Below are 24,203 nucleotides of genomic sequence, written 5' to 3'. Positions count from 1 at the left end.
GGAAGACCGAATGAGAGTTACACGCACGGGCCAAGGTCACGCCATTATTAAGCCAGAAGTTAATGCTCCAGATTATGAAATCAAAGGACAAATTCTAAACATGGTAACTAATCAGTGCCAATATAGTGGTGCGCCGAATGAAGATCCAAACGAACACCTTCGTACGTTTAAAAGAATTTGTACACTATTCAAAATCCGAGAAGTGGAAGATGAGCAGATCTATCTCATGTTGTTTCCCTGGACTTTAAAGGGAGAAGCCAAAGATTGGTTAGAATCGTTACCTGAAGGGGCGATTGACACATGGGATGTTTTAGTTGAAAAATTTCTTAAACAATTCTTTCCGGCATCCAAAGCCGTGAGACTTCAAGGAGAAATTGTTACGTTCACGCAAAAGTCAAATGAAACATTATATGAGGCGTGGACAAGATTCGGAAGGATGTTGAGAGGATGTCCTCAACACGGATTAGATACTTTTCAAATAGTACAAATCTTCTATAAAGGCGTAGACATCGCCACACGAAAAGACATCGACATAACCGCTGGTGGATCCATTATGAAGAAAACCGCAACTGAAGCTTACAAAATTATTGATAACACAGCCTCCCACTCGCATGAGTGGCACCAAGAAAAAGATATCTTTCGATCATCTAAAGCGGCTAGAGCCGATTCTAGCCCTGACTTTGATTCCGTTTCCGCAAAAATAGATGCTTTCGAAAGACGAATGGAAAAGATGAATAAAGATATTCACGCAATACGAATCAGTTGTGAGCAATGCGGTGGACCACACTTATTGAAAGATTGTCACATTGAACCAACGATGGAACAACGAGAGAATGTTTCCTATATGAACCAAAGGCCGGGAAATAATTATCAAAATAATTATCAACCGCCAAGGCTAAACTTAAATCGAAATCAAAACATTCTTTACAATCCAAAAGGACCCGAAAATAACTGGTATAACCAACAAGGTCCGAATAACCAACCAACTCAAAACAACACTTTCAATCAACAAAGACCTGGCTTATATAAACCACAACAACAAACCGAAGAGAAAAAGTCAAATATGGAAGACGTGGTATTCAAGCTAGTTGAATCTCAAACACAATTCATTACATCTCAAACCCAAACGAACGAGAGGTTTGATCAGTCATTAAGAACTCAACAAGCTTCCATTTTGAATCTAGAAAAACACGTAGGTACTCTTGCTAGCATGATGAGTGAGAGGGAACAAGGAAAGCTACCGAGTAATACTGAAGTAAATCCTCGGAATGAGAATGTTAATATGGTGTCAACGAATTCTGAAAAACCAGCATCAGAAGATGGGAAGGTTTTAGATGAGAGTAACAATGAAGAAGTTACACCACCACCACCCGAGTATGTAAAGCCAGTGGTGGCACCATACAAACCACCCATCCCGTTTCCAAGAAAAGGAGTTGAGTATGAGCAAGTGATAGGTAATAAAGATTGTGATACCTCTGGAAAGAAGAAGAAGAAAAAGAATAAGAAAGTGCAAGAAACAAAAGCCGTAAATATAAACCCGGTGAAGACAGTTCCACCAAAACCTCCACCTAGGGTAGGTGATCCGGGTGAATTTATTGTTCCTTGTCTACTTAGTGATTGTGTCATGTATGATGCACTAGCAGATTTAGGTGCGAGTGTAAGTGTTATGCCTCTTTCCTTATATAAGAGATTAGGTGTAGGTAAGTTAAGTCCAACGGATATGAGTGTTCGACTCTTTGATCAAACCATTAAGCACCCAGTTGGAATTGCTGACAACCTACCCGTTCAAGTAGGCAATTTAACCTTTCTAGTCGAATTTATTGTCATTGACATAGAAGAGGACCCAAACATTCCTCTAATTTTAGGTCGGCCATTCTTAGCGTCCACCGGGGCGTTATTTGATGTAGGAAATGGAAGAATGACACTTAAAAGTGGTAACAAATCTATCACCTTTATGATTCGAAAGTCTAAATCTCCACCAACTAAAACCGTTGAACCAGTAAAAACGATTGGTAATAACCATGTTGTTTTACCAACTCCAACGGCAGTGCTTAGCAATAATGAAACGCCTAAGTGTGGGAAAAATGAAGTAACACCTAATGATAACCCAATAACAAAGGACCCCGTTGTTGATACGAAATTAGATGACCCCGTTATTAACAGTTCAATGAAGAAACTTTTTAAACGGGCTATTGATGCTAGAAGTAAGGGGAACTTTAAGTTATGTAACCGGTTAGTATCCAATCTATCGCCTAAAGAAAAGGTGAAGCTAGTTGAATTATGGGATATTACGGAAGAAGCCGGGCACTGGCTTAAAGAAAAAGTCACAGATAGGCAAGTTGATTATGGACCAAAAGAAATTGACGATGAAGTTAATCACAATTTCGACACCACAGTTACCTAAGTGTGGGGAGATTCAAATGTTCTAAGAAAATGTTATCTAGAGTTAGTTGTTCTGTTCTCGTGTAGTTCCGAGAATGGAATCCGATTGGTCTTTTCCGCTAGCAGACACTAAAGAACTAGTTTCCTCCCTCCATTCTGAATTTTTTTTTATTTTGTAGGTTTTATATAAAAATTAATATGCTTTTTAAATTTAAGTTTTGTGTGATTTTAAAAACAAAATTTACTTTATTTCATTAAGTTAAAAAAAAAATTGATTTCTAAAATTCGTCGTGAGTTGAAGACTAGGTCATAGAGCCGAAATTGCTTTACCCGAGGGCGGGGCGACAAATTTTGTTATCATTATTTTTAATTTTATTGATTTAAAGTATGCCAAAAATATTATACTTTATAAATTTTTGAAAATTGGGGTTATATACCAAACTTCAAAAATATGTATATATGTTTGTATTTTATGTTATGTACACAACAGGGTAAAACAGCGCACTTTCAAAGACTAGCATTAAGTTCAGCAAAAGCTAATAATTTTGACGACAATATCAAATGTGAGATAACAACAATATGTTTGCAAACTCGGTATTTTTAATAACTTTTCTACGCTAATCACCCTCATGAATTTATAATTGTAGTCTGATTTCATGCAAATGAGGGCATTGCATGATCTCAAGTGTGGGGAAGGGTTATAAATTCTCTCGGGTTTACACTTGGTTTATTTGCCAAATTTTGTAAAAATTTGAAAAATTTTCAACTAAATGAACTCAAAATCATGTTTATACATATTTATGAACGATGAAAACTAGGTGTTAATACCGAAATTATCGTTACCTCGAAAAGGACATAAATTGAGAAACAACTTAAAACGCTTGAATTCATTTAAAATGGAATAAAGGAGAATAAAAAGGCAAAGAAAGAAACTAAGTGTGGGGAGAATGTACCAAGTTATTCAATTAAAAACTATCTATCACATATTTTTGTACAAGATTATTGCAGGTACTTTTGTTTTGGACGATTTTAATCAGTTTTACCCGATTTACTGTAAGAAAGATTGATCTACACGATGAATCAATTCCATCATTAAAAGGAAGTAAAGTCTTCCGAAAAAGACACGCGCTTCTTGATTTAGGTCAAGAAGTTGTCGTCCAGACCAGCTGTAGGTTGACAAAAAAATCTAGAAAAGTCATCTCTAAAATCAGCAGGAAATCCACGGACCTCAGCATCAAACAGGGTCGCCAAGTGGTCAGATTTATCCTAACCATGAGAAGGATTTATCTCGTACAATGGGGAGGCACCGTGCAAATTAGCTTGATAAGACTAATGAATCAGATCCCCAGAAAAGGATAATCTCCTTAAAGATTAAAAATCAGCTTTTAAGACTGATAATACTCAATCCTAGAGATTGACCTTAAAGATTGAGAATTCAAACTCATGGAATTCAATGATATCTAAACTCGAGCTTGAACGAGAAAATATTTTGATCAAAAATACAAACCGATTTGTTTTCTGAAAAACCATTTTCAATGCGTTCATTACCATTGAACGTAAAATCCTAAGAAATTCACCTGGAATTCATTAGGTCACCTGAACTAAATCGGGTGTCAACCGTAAGAACGGTGGTTGCATAGCATGGTCGGAGACAGGACCTTGTGCCAGACCGAAAAATTATAGGATGATCTTTACTATCGCTCCTACCAAGGATAGTTCTAGCATCCGACACGTTAATAAGACCATAATCATCTGCATGTCACGGGACATTGCCTTAACAGTTTCTTGTTCATCGCTTTCCTTTACAACCGGACGGTAGTTTGCCGAAAGGTAATATACGGGACAAGTAAACTGGACGTGTTGCTTTTCTAATACAAGGTTAGCAAGTGGGTAACACAAAACCACAAGTGTTGAGCTAAAAGTTTCAAATCTGAAACCCACACAACCCACAAAAATATTTTGCAAACACCGGTGAAGGGTTATTCCGGAAAACTTATCTAGGGTAAAAGCTAGATTAAATTTTCAAAAAGATCAAATGTTTTCATAAAGATCCAATTTCCTTAAGGATCTACATTTTAATAGTCATGTGGGACTGTAAACCACCTTTCAAATGTGCACTTTGCTTTGGAAACCGAAAGTAAATCGGCTATTTGATTGCAAGTGTCGTTGACCTAAACCCGAGGCAACTGTGGATGACACACCCACCTTTAACCATCATTACTGTCATTGTTTATACCGCTATATCAAAATCACTGATGTACAAAATGTGATGAATAAAAAAGTGATTCATGTATGTTTTTATTTCAAGTTCTGTATTGCTTGAGGACAAGCAACGCTCAAGTGTGGGGATATTTGATAGTGCTCCAAATGAACATATATTTAGTAGCAATATCGTTCCAATATGTAAAGTTTTTAAATGTAATTTCCTTATTTTTAGTTGTAATAGTTAAATAAATAAGTGCGAAGACGAAAGACGCAAATCGCTCGAAAATGAAGATTTAAAGACAAAAACAAAGATTTGAAAGACCAAAACGTCCAAAAAGCTCAAATGTACAAGATACAATTAAAAAGGTTCAAATTATTGATGAGGAACATCTAAAAATGACAAGAGTACAAGTTACAAAACGCAAAGTACAAAATATAAAATTGTACGCAAGGACGTTCGAAAATCCGAAACCAGGACATGAACCAACTCTCAACGCTCGACGCAACGGTGTAAAAATTACGAGTCAACTATGCACAAGAATAAAATATAATATTTAAATAATTCATAATAAGAATAATATTAAATAATAAAAAGTTGTTAATTGAGCATAGTTCAGGGGTCGTAAATGAAAATTCAATTTTCATATTTCGCTATAAAAGGGATCTATGTTCGATGAATGAGAGGAGGAGAATTTTTATCCAATCTTTTTTTTCTTCGATCAATTATCAATATCAATTATCAATATCTATATTCTATATCTCTATCATAATGTTAATGTAATAAGATATAACAATAATCTTAATTTTAAGTTTAAATTATGATAATAATAAGATTTATGATAGAGATCATTTGAGTGTGTAAGTCGAAATTCTGTCCGTGTAACGCTACGCTATTTTTAATCATTGTAAGTTATGTTCAACCTTTTTACATTAATGTCTCGTAGCTAAGTTATTATTATGCTTATTTAAAACGAAGTAATCATGATGTTGGGCTAATTACTAAAATTGGGTAATTGGGCTTTGTACCATAATTAAGGTTTGGGCAAAAGACCGACACTTGTGGAAATTGAACTATTGACTATTAATAGATGGGGGGTATTGTCTAATTGAGTGACAACTCATTGGAGTCTGTCGAACCTATCTTCAAATTAATTAACCTAATAATTAATAATGATTATGGTTGTCCTATTTAGTGACGTTCATATGGAATCTGTTATAATCATTTAATTAATCAATTGGGTTGGGTAATTGATTATTCATTCTGATCAAGTGGATGAATTAATATTCATAAACTAATTAAAACAGGGGTGGATTACATACAGTGATAACTGGTGTAATTGTTGACAGAAGTGATAACTGCGTCATAGTTTAAATCCTTAATCAGTTGGAATATTTGACTTCGGGTATAAGGGTAATTTGACGAGGATACTCGCACTTTATATTTATGACCGATGGACTATTATGGACAAAAACCAGATAGACGTATCAAATAAACCAGGACAAAGGACAATTAACCCATGGTAATAAATTAAAATCAACAAACATCATGATTACGGAAGTTTAAATAAGCATAATTCTTTTATTATATTTCTCATCGTATCTTTATTTTTCTGTCATTTTATTTATCGCAATTTATTTTACGCACTTTAATTTTTGTCATTTATTTTTACGCTTAAAATCGACAAACCGGTCATTAAACGGTAAAACCCCCATTTTATAATAATACTACTACTTATTTATATATATATTTTTATAAATAAACTTAATAATATAGCGTTAACTTCACCAGCTCCCTGTGGAACGAACCGGACTTACTAAAAACTACACTACTCTACGATTAGGTACACTGCCTATAGTGTTGTAGCAAGGTTTAGGTATATCCCATCCGTAAATTAATAAAACTTGTGTCATATTTTGTAGTATTTTGTATTAAAAATAATACTATTTCGTACCCTCACGCTACATCATCAACCATTAACTTTAAATTCAATCCCATTTGAATTTATTAATTCTACCGTTCCGTACGGGAAAACTCTTTTGACTATGAATGGTCCAGACCATCTTGATTTTAATTTTCCAGGAAATAGCTTGAATCGTGAATTGAAAAGAAGAACTCGGTCTCCTTCTTTAAATTCTTTTGAACTTCTGATTCTTTTATCATGCCATTTCTTCGTTCTTTCTTTATAGATTAATGAATTTTCATATGCTTCATGTCTTAATTCTTCTAATTCGTTTAATTGACTTAATCGTAGACGTCCGGCTTCATGTAAATCAAGATTACATGTCTTCAAGGCCCAAAATGCTTTGTGTTCAATTTCTACTGGAAGATGACATGCTTTTCCGTAAACGAGTTTAAAAGGTTGTAAGACCCGAATATTTATTTTGTATACTTGTTTATAAAATACATATGAGATCGGGCTTCGTTTAATATTTATATGGAATTAATATGCAAAGGAATCTGGTTCAGCTGTGTTGCGCGCCGCGCAGGGTTGGGGCGCGCCGCGCCGATTGCTGCTGACAGAACCCTCTTTATTTTAATTGCTTTAATGAGGGGTAAAAGGGTAAAATCACATGGGGCCGGATTTGTGAGGCTTATGAGCTAGTTTGGATCAGTTTTGGATCCCATTCACATCCACTCATCATCTTCATCCATTCTTAGAGAGAGAGAGAGAGAGGCTTAGAGAGAGATTGAAGGTTTTGGTGAGGAAGAAGCTCGAATCGTTCAAAGTCTCGGGTTTTAAAGTTGTTCTCCTCGTTCCTAGCTACGTTGTGGTGGTATTGGTAAGCTCAAACTCCGAATTTCATTTGTTTAACTTGATATTCAATTTAGGGTTTTGAGTTAATTTGTTGAGTAACCCACTTAAGTGATGAAATGGGTTTATGGTGACTAGTTATTCTTGTCACTTGGCGGGTTTTGGGTTGGATGACGTTTTGGCCTTGATTAGGCTTTGGTTTGGAGTTTAATCACTTGGATTAGTGATTATAGAAGTATTGGAACCCATTTAGGGTAATTTGGGTGACTAATTGTGAGTTTGGGTCAAATTAGGTTTTGGTGGTAATTATGACCCGATTGGCGAATTAATGAGGTTTATAAACTTAAAATGGATTAAGTTGAAGTATTAAACCGATTTAAATCTGTTTTGGTGTCAAACTTGTAAAGGATGAGATTTTGACCTTTATGGGTCAAAATTAGGGTATAAGTGTCAAAATGGGTATGACACGTGTTTAACACTTGAGTTCGGGTTTATTTAGCATATTATGACCATTCTCACTTGTGTTAGTGATTATTGGTTAGTTCGGATACGGTTTGTGCTTGGAAGTGCATTTGGGTCGAAATTGCACTAAGGGTCGAATTGGGTGGTTTGTAAATCCATCCTAATTGTGTTGTGATATTTGTGATAATGGAATAGGTACTTTCCATTGACGAGTTGCGGATTACTTGGAAGCTTTCTTCAAGACTTCAAGGTGAGTGATAATATCCTATGTGCATATGTATGTGTAGGATGGGTGCGGGTCGGGTGAAGTGATTCTCGGTTATAGAGCTCACTTCACATATAGGTGGACTTGATGGACTTGTGTATAAGTCCAATTGGCACGGTTGTGCGTTTTGGTTGACCATCTTTGGCGAGGTGCACATTTTGTGTGCACATTATCACACATGGTTGTGATTTGGTTGTTATAACCCTAATGGCGAAGGGTTGATATGGTTGTGTTGTGGATGACCCCGATGTGGTGGATTTTATAATCCCGTGACCGTGGGCTTTAGTAATGAGAAATGAATCTCAGGTGGTGAGGATTCATGGTGACTCGGGTTGTTTGGTCACCTTATTGAGGTAGTGGATCTCGGGTAGTGCGGATTCACGATGACTCGGGTTGTTCGGTCATCTTATGGTTGAGAAGTGAATTTCGGGTTGTGCGAATTCACAAGGCTCGGGTTGTTCGGCCAATGTTCGTGTGATTGAGGTTAAGGGGTTAACCTTGTGTATTATTATTATTGTATTATATTAATGTGTTGTTGTGTTGTAGCTAACCCTCCGGGTGTAGCAATTTGGCGATGTTTACTTTGTCGTTGGTGGACTATCTTTTATGTTGTATCTTTAGCTCGCTGCTTAGATCGTACGGTATGCTTAGTGTAGATGCTTTATACTTGGATGCTTCGGTATGCGGTATTTGTTTTGTGTGGCGTATTCATTTTATACATATATATGTATGTAGTATATTATCATTCACTAAGCATTAGCTTACCCTCTCGTTGTTGACTCTTTTTATAGATTGCATGCGGATGGTGGCTCGGGTAAGCGCGAGGACTAGAAGACTTGCATAGTTGCTTTAGTGACTTGCTTTTGGATTGTTTAGGATTGGGTAGTGTATTCCCGATCGCCATGCTCGGCTTTGTTTTGTATTAAAATCTTAAAGTCGAAAATTGTATTTTTGGTACTTAAGGTGGTAATATGGGTCGATGTCGGACCCACTCCGTAAACTTAATTTTATTAATTAAACGTGCTAGTTTTATATATATGAATTCATGGTTGAAAGCGTTTTGGCTAAAAATGTCGGGAACTAGTCGAACATTTTCGTTAAATTGACTTCCGGGGACAGCGGGCTGTCCAGGTGGTTTGGCGCGCCGCGCACCCACCTGGCGCGCCGCGCAATTGAACTGCACCAGAAATTTTTTTTTTTTTTGTAAAATTTAACGGGAATTGTCGTGGTTTGGTTTGGGTTGTTACAAGTGGTATCAGAGCATGGTCTAAGGGATTTAGGTGACTTGAGATAGGTGCCTAGACTTAGACTTTTGTGTGCGCGTAATTTGTTGCGGGACTTGTAGGATTACGGGTCAGGAACGGGTTTATTTAGTGCCTTGTTTATAGGTCGACTAACGTTTATATTAGTAATGCGGATATTATTAATATATTATTTGTGTTGTGGTGTAATTCTCGCGTGTGCTTCTATCGCGTAGAATTTTGTTTGTGTTTGTTTATAGCATCGAGCGAGGCGGTCGTTGTACTAACGAGTCGATGCGGCGTGCGTGCGTAATAAGAACTTGCAGACCTTATTACGGGTGCAAATCGTGTCTAACAAGTGATGTACGACGAGTGTTTAGCAAGATGGGAGGGTGTTGTGCGTGTCGTTTTATACGTGCGTGGACTAATCGTTTTGCATTCTTTAGAATGACGACGCGAAACGAGACCGAGACGAACGACACAGAATTTAACGCTAGAGTTACGGCCGCCGTTGCGGAGCAAATGAGGGCGTTTCGAGAAGAAATGGATGGGAAGTATTCCGAATTCCAAAATAGGGGTGAAATGGAGCGTTGTCTTAAGAGCTTCATGAGGACTAAACCCCCTATGTATGATGGGAAACCGGATCCTTTGGTGAGTACGACTTGGGTTTCGGATGTCGAAGGGTGTTTTCGTACTATGGAATGCCCACCCGAGAAAAAGACGAGACTCGCTACTAGTTTGTTGCGAGGTAGGGCGAAGGATTGGTTGGATGGCAAGATTGATCTTGTCGGTGGTGAGACGTTTATGGCATTATCATGGGACGAATTTAAGGAGGAATTCTTCGAGGAGTTCCGAACTTCAGCCGATTTATCGGAATTGCGTTGTGAGTTGCGAAATTTGCAACAGGGTTCTATGGACTTGAATACTTTAAAGACGACTTTTATGTCGAAGGCTCGTTTTTGCCCGGAATATTTGGGGAACGATCGTTTGTTGATGGAGGATTTCTATCGAACTTTGAGCGATGACTTGAAAAGTAAAATTAGCCGGGGTTACGCGAAGTCGTTTGCGGAGTTATTTGCGGTGGCTAGAGGTTTCGAGTCTTATACGCGATCGAAAAAGGCCGAACCTTCAAGTGAGAGAAGGGTTATTTCTTATGGTGCTCCGAGTAAGAGGACTAAGGGTCCGAGTGCGAGTACGAGTAATGTGGTAAAGGGCGCGGTGGATTCTCGTGCGCCTAGGTGTTTCAATTGTGGCGTTAGGGGTCACAAGTTGTGGGAATGCACAATGCCGAGAAGTGATGACGGAATGTGCTACTATTGTCATAAAGAGGGACATCGCAAGCCGGATTGTCCCGAGTTGGCGGCGGCGAATGCCGCAAGGAGACGTTGAGGTACGTTTCGTTTTAATAAATATGTCTTTTGAATATTTATTTATGTGGCGTTTAGGTTCGGATTTGTTAGATGCATTGTGTTGTGCATGTTATTGTTAAGGGTGACGTTCCTAATGGAAGTACCCTGTGACGATGTTTGATTTTTGGGACGAAGGGCGTAAGACTTGGTGCAACCAAGCATTCCTTAGTATTTGGGAAATGTTACTACCAAGCCACGAAAATGGATTTGGTGTTCGATTGTTAAGCGCGTGTTCGCTTCTGTGTTGAAGTGATGAACCATGGGGTTCGTCGGGTGATTGGAACCTTTGAGATCGAGTGTTTAAAATCTTGACGTATGTTGGTAATGGAGTCTTTATGACGCGACATTAGGTGCCTCTTTTATACCTACTAGCGTGGTGTCGACTCCGATTGTGTTGTGGTTACATTGTACTTAGGGTCCCGGGAGAAACCCTTAGGTACATGAGTGACTAAGTGAAACTTGACAAACTAAAGCAATTGGATAATTGCGAGGGTATGGTTTGTGTAATCGTGCTACACTTTTCGTTCGAAGTGTTTAAGGATTGATTGAAATCCTTTGCATGCTCAAGGTTGGAGCAAGGTGTAGTGATGGGTCGTGTGTACCCAATCGTCGGTAAAGTCTACCTTTGGTAGCATTGTACGGTTGTATGAGTTGTGAGATAGGAACGTGGTTCCAAGTGGGGGAGTCGCACTCCCGCACGAGGAAGTTTTAGTGTGATATTTCGGATGATGTTTTTGGTAGATCCGGAAATTTTTGTCGAGACCAAGTTTTGGTCGATTTGTGGTAGGGTACGATTTCGGATAAATTGTACTTATGGTTTGGATTGGAATTACCACCGAGGTGGTAATGTGGTAAATCTCGTTGAGAGATAATGGACGTGTTTGGTGAGCAAGGTGAAATCCTTCGGTTAAGGAAGGTGTGTGTCGGGTTCTCTTTTGGAGAATTCTTGTTCGGTACCTATGCTTGATATAGGTGGTTCTTGCTCGATTATGGTATGTGATTGATGAAGCATGACTTTCGGAGTCCGCTGACTTCATCATGGGATTGACGATTAATGAAGCATGATCTTCGGGTCCGCTGACTTCATTATGGTATGGTTGATTCATGGAGCATGATCTTTAGGGTCCGCTGACTTCATCATGGGAGTACGTGATTGATGGAGCATGATCTTTAGGGTCCGCTGACTTCGTCATGAGCGTGGTGTTGAGATCGGTGAAGCATGATCTTCGGGTCCGCTGACTTCATCCGGTATTTAGATTGGTGGAGCATGACCTTCGGGGTCCGCTGACTTCATCAAGAGAGTTGTGTTGTGGGACGTGAATATCGGGTTGTTCGTATTCCCAATATTTCGGGTAGTACGATTGTCCCTGTTGGTTGGACTCATAGTTTGAGGTAGTGAATGTCGGGTAGTTCGGATTCACTAAGGCTCGGGTTGTACGGCCATCCTCGGTTACACTATGTGGCAGTGGTAGTGAATATCGGTTTGCGCGTATTCACGATGACTCGGGTTGTGCGGTCATTCTGTTGTGAGATATATGGGTTGGGTTGGTGGATTTCGGGTTGTGCGAATTCACTAAGGTTCGGGTTGTTTCGACCATCCTCCATATGTGTTTTGGCTCGGGTTGTTTCGGCCATGTTGAGTTGTGATCTATCGGTTGTTTTATACACCAATGGTGGGGTCATGAGGACCGTGTGGTTTGATCTATTGGTTGTTTTATACGCCGGTAGTGGGGTCGTGAGGACCATGTTGTGTGATTAGTGATGCGATAGCCGTGTTTTGCTCACATGTTGTCACGGGTGTGACGAGAGTTGATTTTGTACACCTTCGGGTTTAGCGTTGCCATAGTCGTTTTGGACGCTATCGGTTTCTAACCGTTGGATTATGATGTTACAGTAGTGGCGTATTGGTCGTATAGCGCACTACAAAGGATGTCTAGTGATTGGTGTTATCCGCAAGGATTCGTTTGGTTCGGTCTTCATCGTTTCGGATTGTTGACTTTAGGTTGAGACTTGGTTGCTTTTAGCGTTGTACTCGGTAATAGTACACTAAGGAATTAATATCTCGGTATGAGATTGGTTGGGTTTTTCCCAGTGTTAGGGAATGAGCATGGTGTTAGTGCTCGGATTGTGGATTTGATAAATCGCGGGTGACGATTTAGTTGTGGAAGGCGATTCGTTGGGAAAAAATTGCTTAGGAAAGTCGGATTGGACTTATGTTGAGGACCGTAGTGTGAAGTCCGTTTGGTCAAGTGATGAGGATCACGAGGACGTGATCGAGTTTAAGTAGGGGAGAGTTGTAAGACCCGAATATTTATTTTGTATACTTGTTTATAAAAGACATATGAGATCGGGCTTCGTTTAATATTTATATGGAATTAATATGCAAAGGAATCTGGTTCAGCTGTGTTGCGCGCCGCGCCGATTGCTGCTGACAGAACCCTCTTTATTTTAATTGCTTTAATGAGGGGTAAAAGGGTAAAATCACATGGGGCCGGATTTGTGAGGCTTATGAGCTAGTTTGGATCAGTTTTGGATCCCATTCACATCCACTCATCATCTTCATCCATTCTTAGAGAGAGAGAGAGAGAAAGGCTTAGAGAGAGATTGAAGGTTTTGGTGAGGAAGAAGCTCGAATCGTTCAAAGTCTCGGGTTTTAAAGTTGTTCTCCTCGTTCCTAGCTACGTTGTGGTGGTATTGGTAAGCTCAAACTCCGAATTTCATTTGTTTAACTTGATATTCAATTTAGGGTTTTGAGTTAATTTGTTGAGTAACCCACTTAGGTGATGAAATGGGTTTATGGTGACTAGTTATTCTTGTCACTTGGCGGGTTTTGGGTTGGATGACGTTTTGGCCTTGATTAGGCTTTGGTTTTGAGTTTAATCACTTGGATTAGTGATTATGGAAGTATTGGAACCCATTTAGGGTAATTTGGGTGACTAATTGTGACTTTGGGTCAAATTAGGTTTTGGTGGTAATTATGACCCGATTGGCGAATTAATGAGGTTTATAAACTTAAAATGGATTAAGTTGAAGTATTAAACCGAGTTAAATGTGTTTTGGTGTCAAACTTGTAAAGGATGAGATTTTGACCTTTATGGGTCAAAATTAGGGTTTAAGTGTCAAAATGGGTGTGACACGTGTTTAACACTTGAGTTCGGGTTTATTTAGCATATTATGACCATTCTCACTTGTGTTAGTGATTATTGGTTAGTTCGGATACGGTTTGTTCTTGGAAGTGCATTTGGGTCGAAATTGCACTAAGGGTCGAATTGGGTGGTTTGTAAATCCATCCTAATTGTGTTGTGATATTTGTGATAATGGAATAGGTACTTTCCATTGACGAGTTGCGGATTACTTGGAAGCTTTCTTCAAGACTTCAAGGTGAGTGATAATATCCTATGTGCATATGTATGTGTAGGATGGGTGCGGGTCGGGTGAAGTGATTCTCGGTTATAGAGCTCACTTCACATATAGGTGGACTTGATGGACTTGTGTATAAGTCCAATTGGCACGGTTGTGCGTTTTGGTTGACCATCTTTGGCGAGGTGCACATTTTGTGTGCACATTATCACACATGGTTGTGATTTGGTTGTTATAACCCTAATGGCGAAGGGTTGATATGGTTGTGTTGTGGATGACCCCGATGTGGTGGATTTTATAATCCCGTGACCGTGGGCTTTAGTAATGAGAAATAAATCTCGGGTGGTGCGGATTCATGGTGACTCGGGTTGTTCGGTCACCTTATTGAGGTAGTGGATCTCGGGTAGTGCGGATTCACGATGACTCGGGTTGTTCGGTCATCTTATGGTTGAGAAGTGAATTTCGGGTTGTGCGAATTCACAAGGCTCGGGTTGTTCGGCCAATGTTCGTGTGATTGAGGTTAAGGGGTTAACCTTGTGTATTATTATTATTGTATTATATTAATGTGTTGTTGTGTTGTAGCTAACCCTACGGGTGTAGCTATTTGGCGATGTTTACTTTGTCGTTGGTGGACTATCTTTTGTGTTGTATCTTTAGCTCGTTGCTTAGATCGTACGGTATGCTTAGTGTAGATGCTTTATACTTGGATGCTTCGGTATGCGGTATTTGTTTTGTGTGGCGTATTCATTTTATACATATATATGTATGTAGTATATTATCATTCACTAAGCATTAGCTTACCCTCTCGTTGTAGACTCTTTTTATTGATTGCATGCGGATGGTGGCTCGGGTAAGCGCGAGGACTAGAAGACTTGCATAGTTGCTTTAGTGACTTGCTTTTGGATTGTTTAGGATTGGGTAGTGTATTCCCGATCGCCATGCTCGGCTTTGTTTTGTATTAAAATCTTAAAGTTGAAAATTGTATTTTTGGTACTTAAGGTGGTAATATGGGTCGATGTCGGACCCACTCCGTAAACTTAATTTTATTAATTAAACGTGCTAGTTTTATATATATGAATTCATGGTTGAAAGCGTTTTGGCTAAAAATGTCGGGAACTAGTCGAACATTTTCGTTAAATTGACTTCCGGGGACAGCGGGCTGTCCAGGTGGTTTGGCGCGCCGCGCACCCACCTGGCGCGCCGCGCAATTGAACTGCACCAGAAATTTTTTTTTTGTTGTAAAATTTAACGGGAATTGTCGTGGTTTGGTTTGGGTTGTTACAAAGGTGTGGTTCCAGTTAGAGTTTTGTAGGCTGTTCTAAAAGCCCAGAGTGCATCCTCCAATTTCATGGACCATTCCTTCGGATTTGATCCTACGGTTTTCTCTAGAATACGTTTTAAAGCTCGGTTGGTATTTTAAACTTGTCCACTTGTCTGTGGATGATAAGCAGTGGAGATTTTATGAGTTACTCCATATCTTTTGAGAACTTTCTCAAGTTGATTATTACAAAAATGAGTTCCCCGATCACTTATTAAAGCTTTCGGTGTTCCGAACCTAGCAAAAAGACGTTTTAAAAAGTTGACTACAACTCGTGCATCGTTAGTTAGGAGAGCTTATGCTTTCGCCCATTTAAATACATAATCAATGGCAACGAGAATGTAGAGATTATTATGAGATTTTGGAAATGGACCCATAAAGTCAATACCCCAAATGTCAAATACTTCACATACTTGAATGACATTTTGTGGCATTTCATCACGTTGACTTATTTTTCCGGCCCTTTGACAAGCATCACAGGATTTGCAAAGAAGGTGTGCGTCTTTGAAAATTATAGGCCAATAGAATCCAGCATCGTAAACTTTTCTTGCTGTAAGTTGTGGCCCATAATGCCCTCCTGTTGGTCCTGTGTGACAATGGTTTAAGATTTGACTGGCTTCACCTCCGAATATGCATCGGCGTATTATTCCATCGGGACAACTTTTAAACAAATGTGGATCTTCCCAGAAATAGTGTTTTATATCGCTAAAGAATTTCTTTCATTTTTGGTACGATAATCTTTTTTCAAGGTATCCACATACTAAATAGTTTGCATAATCTGCAAACCATGGAATTTTATTATAATCTATCTTCAATAGATATTCATCAGGAAAGTTGTCTTGTATGGCTGATTCATTTAGAACTTCTAATTCAGGATTTTCAAGACGAGAAAGATGATCAGCGGCGAGATTTTCTGCTCCCTTTTTGTCTCGGATTTCTATATCAAACTCCTGTAAGAGTAAGATCCAACGGATTAATTGTGGTTTAGCATCTTGTTTCGAAAATAGATATCTAAGAGCAGAATGGTCGGTATAGACCACCGTTTTTGCTAGAACGAGATATGAACAAAATTTGTCAAAAGCAAAAACAATAGCAAGGAGTTCTTTTTTAGTAGTTGTGTAATTTTTTTATGCTCCTTGTAACGTCTTACTAGCATAATAAATAGGTTGAAATCGTTTTTCAATCCTTTGTCCTAAAACGGCTCCCATTGCAAAATCACTTGCATCGCACATTAGTTCAAATGGTAGATTCCAATTTGGAGTTATCATAATCGGCGCATTAGTGAGTTTTTCTTTAAGTATATTAAAAGATTTGATGCATTCATCTGAAAAGATGAATGGAGCATCCTTTTCTAGGAGTTTATTCATAGGAGTGGCAATTTTATAAAAAAAATTTATGAAACGTCGGTAAAAACCGGCATGCCCTAGAAAACTCCTAACTCCTCTAACATTGGTGGGATGTGGAAGTTTAGCAATTACATCTACTTTAGCTCTATCCACTTCAATTCCTTCCTTTGAAATTTTATGTCCAAGAACGATGTGTTCTTTAACCATGAAATGGCATTTCTCCCAATTAAGTACTAGATTTGATTGTTCGCATCTAATAAGCATTCGTTCAAGATTAACTAGACATGTTTCAAATGTATCACCGAAGACTGAAAAGTCATCCATGAAAACTTCCATGCATTCTTCTATCATATCGTGAAAAATCGCCATCATGCACCTTTGAAAGGTTGCAGGGGCGTTGCAAAGTCCAAATGGCATGCGTTTATAAGCAAAAGTACCATAAGGGCACGTGAATGTGGTTTTCTCTTGGTCCTCGGGTGCTATTGGAATTTGAAAATATCCGGAAAAACCATCAAGAAAACAATAGTAACTATTTTCGGCTAATCTTTCCAACATTTGATCAATGAAAGGTAAGGGAAAGTGATCTTTTCTGGTGGCATCATTTAATTTTCTATAATCAATACAAACACGCCATCCTGTTACAGTCCTAGTAGGAATAAGCTCATTTTTATCATTTGTGATGACAGTCATGCCACCCTTCTTAGGTACGCATTGAACTGGGCTTACCCATGGACTATCAGAAATTGGATAAATTAAACCTGCATTTAGCAGTTTAATAATTTCTTTCTTAACAACATCTTGCATATTAGGATTTAGTCTTCTTTGGCGTTGCACATACGTTTTATGACCTTCTTCCATAAGGATTTTATGTGTGCAATACGAAGGACTTATTCCTTTAATATCATGAATCTTCCATGCAATAGCTGGTTTATGAGCTTTTAACACAGAAATGAGTTTAGATTTTTCATTTTCAGTAAGAGAAGACGATATTATTACAGGTAATTCAGATTCACCATGTAAATAAGCATATTCCAAATGGTTTGGAAGTGGCTTTAATTCTAATATCGGTGGTTCTTCTATCGATGATTTATATCGATATCTGTCTTCCTCTTTTAGCATTTGAATTTCTTCTGTTGTTGGTTCATATCCATTAGCCATTAGTGTAGCTAACATTTCAGTTTCATCAATTGGTTCAGTTCCTTCTCCTAAAGAACATTCTCCCGTTCCTTGTAATTCTGGAAATTCTTCTAACAATTCTGCATGTGAATCTATAGTTTGAATATAATAACATGTATCATCTGCAGACTGCGGTTGTTGCATGGCTCTATCAACAGAAAAGGTAACACTCTCGTCCTCTATACTTAGGTTCAGTTTCTTACCAAACACGTCTATTATTGCTTTAGCCGTGTTTAAGAATGGTCTTCATAATATGAGAGGAACTCGAGAATCTTCTTCCATATCCAGAATAACAAAATCTACTGGAAATACTAAAGTACCAACTTTAACTAGCATGTTCTCCATTATTCCTCTAGAATATTTTACTTATCTATCGGCTAGTTGTATGCTTATTCCTGTTGGTTTCAATTCTCCAAGGTCTAGTTTAACGTATAATGAATACGGCATTAGATTTATACTAGCACCTAAATCTGCCAATGCTTCTATTGAACTAAGACTACCCATAAAATATGGAATTGTGAAACTTCCTGGATCTGAAAATTTTTCTGGTATCTTATTCAACAGCACTGCAGAACAATTTGCATTCATAGTAACAGCCAAGAGTTCTTCCATTTTCTTTCTATTTGTGATTAGATGTTTCAGAAATTTAGCATATCTAGGCATTCCTGAAATTACATCAATGAAAGGAAGATTTACATTTATCTGTTTAAACATATCCAAGAATTTGGATTGCTCGACTTCAAGTCTCTCTTTTCTCATTTTACTTGGGTAAGGAAGTGGTGGTTGGTATGGTTTAACATAAGGTTTAGCCTTAACTGTGTTATCTTCATTAACCTTTTCAACTACCGGAGCTGTTTCCTTATCTTGCTCAGGTTGTGGTTCTTGTGGAGTAGGAATAGCATCATCAGAAATTACAGGTATTTCAGGTGGTTTAAGTGTAATACCACTTCTCGTGGTAATGGCTTTAGCTGTTTCATTCCGGGGGTTAGCATTACTGTCACTAGGTAGACTTCCCGGTTTTCTTTCACCTATTAAACTTGCTAGGTTACTTACTTCTTGTTCAAAATTTTGAATAGAAGCTTGTTGATTTCTAAATGCTTGAGCATTTTGTTCATTGGTTTGTTTCTGAGATGTGAAAAATTGAGTTTGAGATTCAACTAGCTTCGACATCATATCTTCTAAATTTGGCTTTTTATCATCGGGTTGTGGTAGTTTATTTTGAAAAATAGGTCTTTGCTCGTTGTAAGTATTGTTGGATACTTGTTGATTACTTGGACCTTGTTGGTTGTTGTATGGAACATTTCGGTTATAATTCTGGTTTTGATTGTAGATCGGTCTTGGCGGTTGATAATTATTCTGATAATTATTTCCAGGCCTTTGGTTTATGTATGAAACATTCTCTCTTTGTTCCATTGTTAGTTCAATACTGAGACAATATTTTGTCAAATGTGGTCCTCCACACTGCTCACAACTAATTCGTATTGAGTGTATATCCTTAGTCATCTTTTCCATTCGTCTCTCGACAGCATCTATCTTTGCGGAAATAGAATCTAAGTCATGGCTAGAATCGGCTCTAGCTACTTTAGATGATCTAACGATATCTTTTTCTTGGTGCCACTCATGTGAGTGGGAAGCAGTGTTATCAATAATTTTGTAAGCATCAGTTGCTGTTTTCTTCATAATGGAACCACCAGCTGCTATATCGATGTCTTTCCTTATTGTGATGTCGCATCCTTGGTAGAATATTTGTACTATTTGACAGGTGTCTAAACCATGTTGCGGACATCCTCTCAATAACTTTCCAAATCTTGTCCATGCCTCATATAAAGTTTCATTTGGCTTTTGTGTGAACGTAACAATTTCTCCTTGAAGTCTCACGGCTTTAGATGCCGGAAAGAATTGTTTAAGAAATTTTTCAACTAAAACGTCTCATGTATCAATCGCCCCTTCAGGCAATGATTCTAACCAATCTTTGGCTTCTCCCTTTAAAGTCCAGGGAAATAACATGAGATATATCTGTTCATCCTCAACTTCTCGAATTTTAAATAGTGTGCAGATCATATTAAATGTACGAAGATGTTCATTTGAATCTTCCTTCGGTGAACCACTAAATTGGCATTGATTAGTTACCATGTGTAGGATTTGTCCTTTGATTTCATAATCTAGCGCATTAATGTCAGGTTGAGTAATTGCGTGACCTTGGCCAGTGCGTTTAGCTCGCATTCGGTCTTCCATACTTAGAGGTTCCAGATTTTCCATGATTGAATTTTTTGAATCTGAATCACTAGAGGATTCTGATTTAATGGTTGGTTCCTCAACAATCTCTGTTTGAATGATTGGTGGTTCCGGAGGAAAGTCTAATGGTTCAGGATCTCCGAATTGTCCCTGAATATTCTCCGGATTCTCAATTGTGAGCTCGGGTTCAAAAAATGAATTATCGGAAATTTGAATTGGAGTACTTGGTCGACTTGATGACGATTCTAAAGAAAAATCAACGGCGACAATATTTGCTAGATGTCTTGATCGAGTTACAGGTGGTGAACGTACAAAAGGTGGTGAACGTTTTGCTCGGTGCATTCACTGAATATCATATTAGTTATAAAAGATAAAAATTATTTAACTTATCAAATTAATAGTTTTTTCTGCTTTTGTCCACGTTTCGAATAGCCAATAGATACAGCAGGGAGCCAGAACCCTTTAAATCGGAAGCTCACAACTCAGCCACTAACAAATCCAACTATTACTACGAAGCAGAAAATTTAGATGTCTATCAATTTAACCACTCAAAATAATTTTTCGTTGAAATTTAAAGAAATTTTAGAGAAGAAATAGAAAAAAATCTAAGTCATAAAAACTAGAGCGGCGAAAAATAAGAAAGAAAAAGAGCGCATCGAAAAACGTCAAAAAATAAATGGTCGAAAAAATAATAATAAGAACGTAGCGCGTCGAAACTTAAAATGGAACTAAAAACTAAGAATTAAAAGTTGCGTCTAAAAATATTAAAGTTTAAAAGAAAAACTATATCCCAAATGGCAATAACTTAAAAAGGTACTAAAAACGGCGTCGCAAAATTCTAAAGCACCTAAATCTTAGTCTAAAGAAAAAGTACTTAAGGAATTTTACGGCAAAGCCTAAAAATCTAGAAATAAAAATAACTATGGCAAAAACTATGTCTTAAAACTAAATACGAGCGAAAAATACAAATATTGCGCTAAAACAAATAAAAAGATACAAAATATAAAAATAAATTTAAAGTTGTAAAAAGTACAATTTTTATAAAAATATTATTTATTTGATAAAAGTATTAATTTTATATATTTAAAACTAATTAAAACTAAAAATAAAACAAATTAAATACTAAAACTAAAACTTAAATAATAAATAAATAAAAACCTAATTAGGGTTTTATAATTAATAATAATACTCCGTAATGATTGAAGTGGAAAGTCAAATGTGGCGTGTCAGACACAGTCATGCGATCGCATGAAAATTTGCCTTCGGGCTCATGCGATCGCATGAGCTAGGGTTTCGGGCCAGGTTATGGGCTGCTACAGTACCGGGCCTCGAGTTTTTATTATTATTTTTTTTTCTGTTTTCTGTTTTAATAAATAATTATATAAATAAAAACTTGTATTTTAAAAACTAAAATAAAAATAAAGAAACTTTATAATTTTATAAATATATAACAAACTATTAAAAATATATAAATATTTTGTTTTTCTTTTTATATTTTTGAATATATTATTTTTTTTAAAACGTATTTTTATAAAAGTAAACTAAAAATTAATAAATTTTTTTTTATATATAGTGTTGCGCTTCCGGAGTTTAAACAAGAGCTTCCCCGGCAGCGGCGCCAAAAATACTTGATGTGTGCGAGGTGTACTAGGAAATAGTATTATTTTTATAACGAAATACTATTAAATACGATTCAATTTTACACAAGATATTTATTTATTTATAGAATGGATATACCTAAACCTTGCTACAACACTTATAGGCAGTGTACCTAATCGTACAGTAGTGTAGTTTTTAGTACGTTTGGTTCGTTCCACGGGGAAAATTAAACAAGCTTAACGCTATCATTTTTTAACTTATAATTGTAAAAATACAAAAATATATATAAGTAATATTATTATTATAAAAGGGGAGTTTTTACCGTTTAATGACCGGTTTGTCGATTTTAAAACTTTAGTCGCAGTTAAAACCTAATGTAAAATATTAAAAATAAATATAACTTAATTTAAAGCGTAAAGTAAATAACGATAATAAAATTGCGATAAATAAAAGTGCGATAAAATAAAATTGCGATAATTAAAGAGTACGATAATTAAAAGTGCAATTAAATATAATGACAATAAATAAAAATGCAATAATTAGAAGTGCAATTAAATATGAAATAAAAGGAATTATGCTTATTTAAACTTCCGTAATCATGATGTTTGACATGTTGTTTTTAGTTTATTCCCATGGGTTAATTGTCCTTTGTCCTGGATTTTTCAATATGTCCGTCTGGTTTTTGTCCATAACAGTCCATCAGTCATAAATATAAAGTGCGAGTGTCCTCGTCAAATTATCCTTATATCCGAAGTCAAATATTCCAACTAATTGGAGACTTAAACTGTAACAAGGTCTTAATACTTTGTTTAATAATTACACCAGGATATCGACTGCGTGTAACCCAAGGTTTTAATACTTTGTTAACAATTACGCCAAGTGTCCTTGTTCATAATTTCACCCCTGTTTTAATAAGTCTATTAACTATTAATCCATTCCCGTGTCCGGTTAAATGAACGATTATTCGTACATATAAATATCCCGCCCATCGTGTCCGATCGAGTGTATATGGTTATTTATAGGTACGTCCAATTATAAATCTTTATATTAAATTAACAAACTATCATTTAATTAAACAAATATAAAGCTCATTAATAGCCCATAATCTAATTTCCACAAGTGTCGTTCTTTTGTCCAAACCCCAATTATGGTACAAAGCCCAATTACCCTATTTTAATATTTAGCCCAACATCACGATTACTTCGGCATTAAATAAGCATAATAATAACTTAGCTACGGGACATTAAATTAAAAATAACATTAACCATAACTTACAGTGATTAAAAATAGCGTAGCGTTACACGGACAGAATTTCGACTTACACCCTTACAACATTCGCTAACATACCCTTATTATTAGAATTTAAAATTAAAATATAATATATATATATATATATATATATATATATATATATATATATATATATATATATATATATATATCTTTACGTATGAATGAGAATAGAAAAAGATGTGTTTTAGGTTCGTGCAAAGCCTGCCTTTTATAGGCATGTGGCCAGAAAAAGGCCTCCATTCGATCGCATGGTTTTATAACTGCCAGGCCATGCTATCGCATGGCCTGCTTTTCCAGCTAACATGAGCTTATTTCTTCTGCCGACGGTTTTTTATAAATAAATATAATATATAAATAATTATAAGAATTATTTATATATTATATTATATTTATGTGCATAGTTGACTTGTAATTTTTAATCCGTTGCGTCGAGCGTTGAGAGTTGACTTTGGTCCCGGTTCCGTATTTTCGAACGTCCTTGCGTACAATTTAATATCTTGTACTTTGCGTTTCGCGTCTTGTACTCTTGTAATTTTGAGACGTTTCTCATCAATAATTGGAACCACTCTGATTGTACTTTGTACTTTTTAGCTTTTTGGTCGTTTGCGTCTTCAATTCGTCGAATCTGTCTTTTGTCTTCACCTTTTACTATTTAAACGAATATCACTTGTAAATAGAACAATTGCAACTAAAAGCTTGTCTTTCTTGAGGGATAATGCTATGAAATATATGTTCGTGTTTAGCATTATCACAGCCCGTTTTCATTGCAAGCCGTTTGGTAGCCCGTTTGGTGAGCCGTATTTGGCAGGCCGGTTACATACTGGCGGGCCGTATGGTAGGCCGTTTGGCAGGCCGTTTTTGGTGCCTGATCAGTCTGATTCACTGGATCGTAACTTGATTTCTTGTCTTTCACTGTTTTCGCTCTAGAATCTTCGTTTTAGCTCCGTTTTACTTGAATCTTTTTTCATTGCCTTCGTAATTACTTGATCTACAAAATCAACCGAAAAAGCGATAATTTTGCAGATAAAGTTTTAATCTTTATTGTTTTAGGGCTCAATTTAGGGGGTAAAAACGTAACTTTTTGCCCGATATCAACAATATATTACAAGCATGCTGACTTCAAATCTTGTCCTTAAATTAGCATGCAACAGCGGAAGCT

At 37.0% G+C, this 24,203-nt stretch overlaps 1 non-coding gene across 1 annotated transcript; it reads left to right on the top strand.

Annotated features, from left to right (window-relative positions):
- Nucleotides 1-19,685: 19,685 nt before the first annotated feature.
- On the top strand, nt 19,686-19,792 carry LOC139887290 (small nucleolar RNA R71). The gene has a single exon (XR_011773127.1). It is a non-coding gene; the product is annotated as a small nucleolar RNA R71 (small nucleolar RNA).
- The last annotated feature ends 4,411 nt before the right edge of the window (nt 19,793-24,203 follow it).

This window comes from Rutidosis leptorrhynchoides, chromosome 1 (genome assembly GCF_046630445.1).
Source record: "Rutidosis leptorrhynchoides isolate AG116_Rl617_1_P2 chromosome 1, CSIRO_AGI_Rlap_v1, whole genome shotgun sequence".
In the NCBI taxonomy this organism is placed as follows: Eukaryota; Viridiplantae; Streptophyta; class Magnoliopsida; order Asterales; family Asteraceae; genus Rutidosis; species Rutidosis leptorrhynchoides.
Note: the sequence above shows the minus strand (reverse complement) of the source record. Positions and strands in the feature narration are given on the sequence as shown.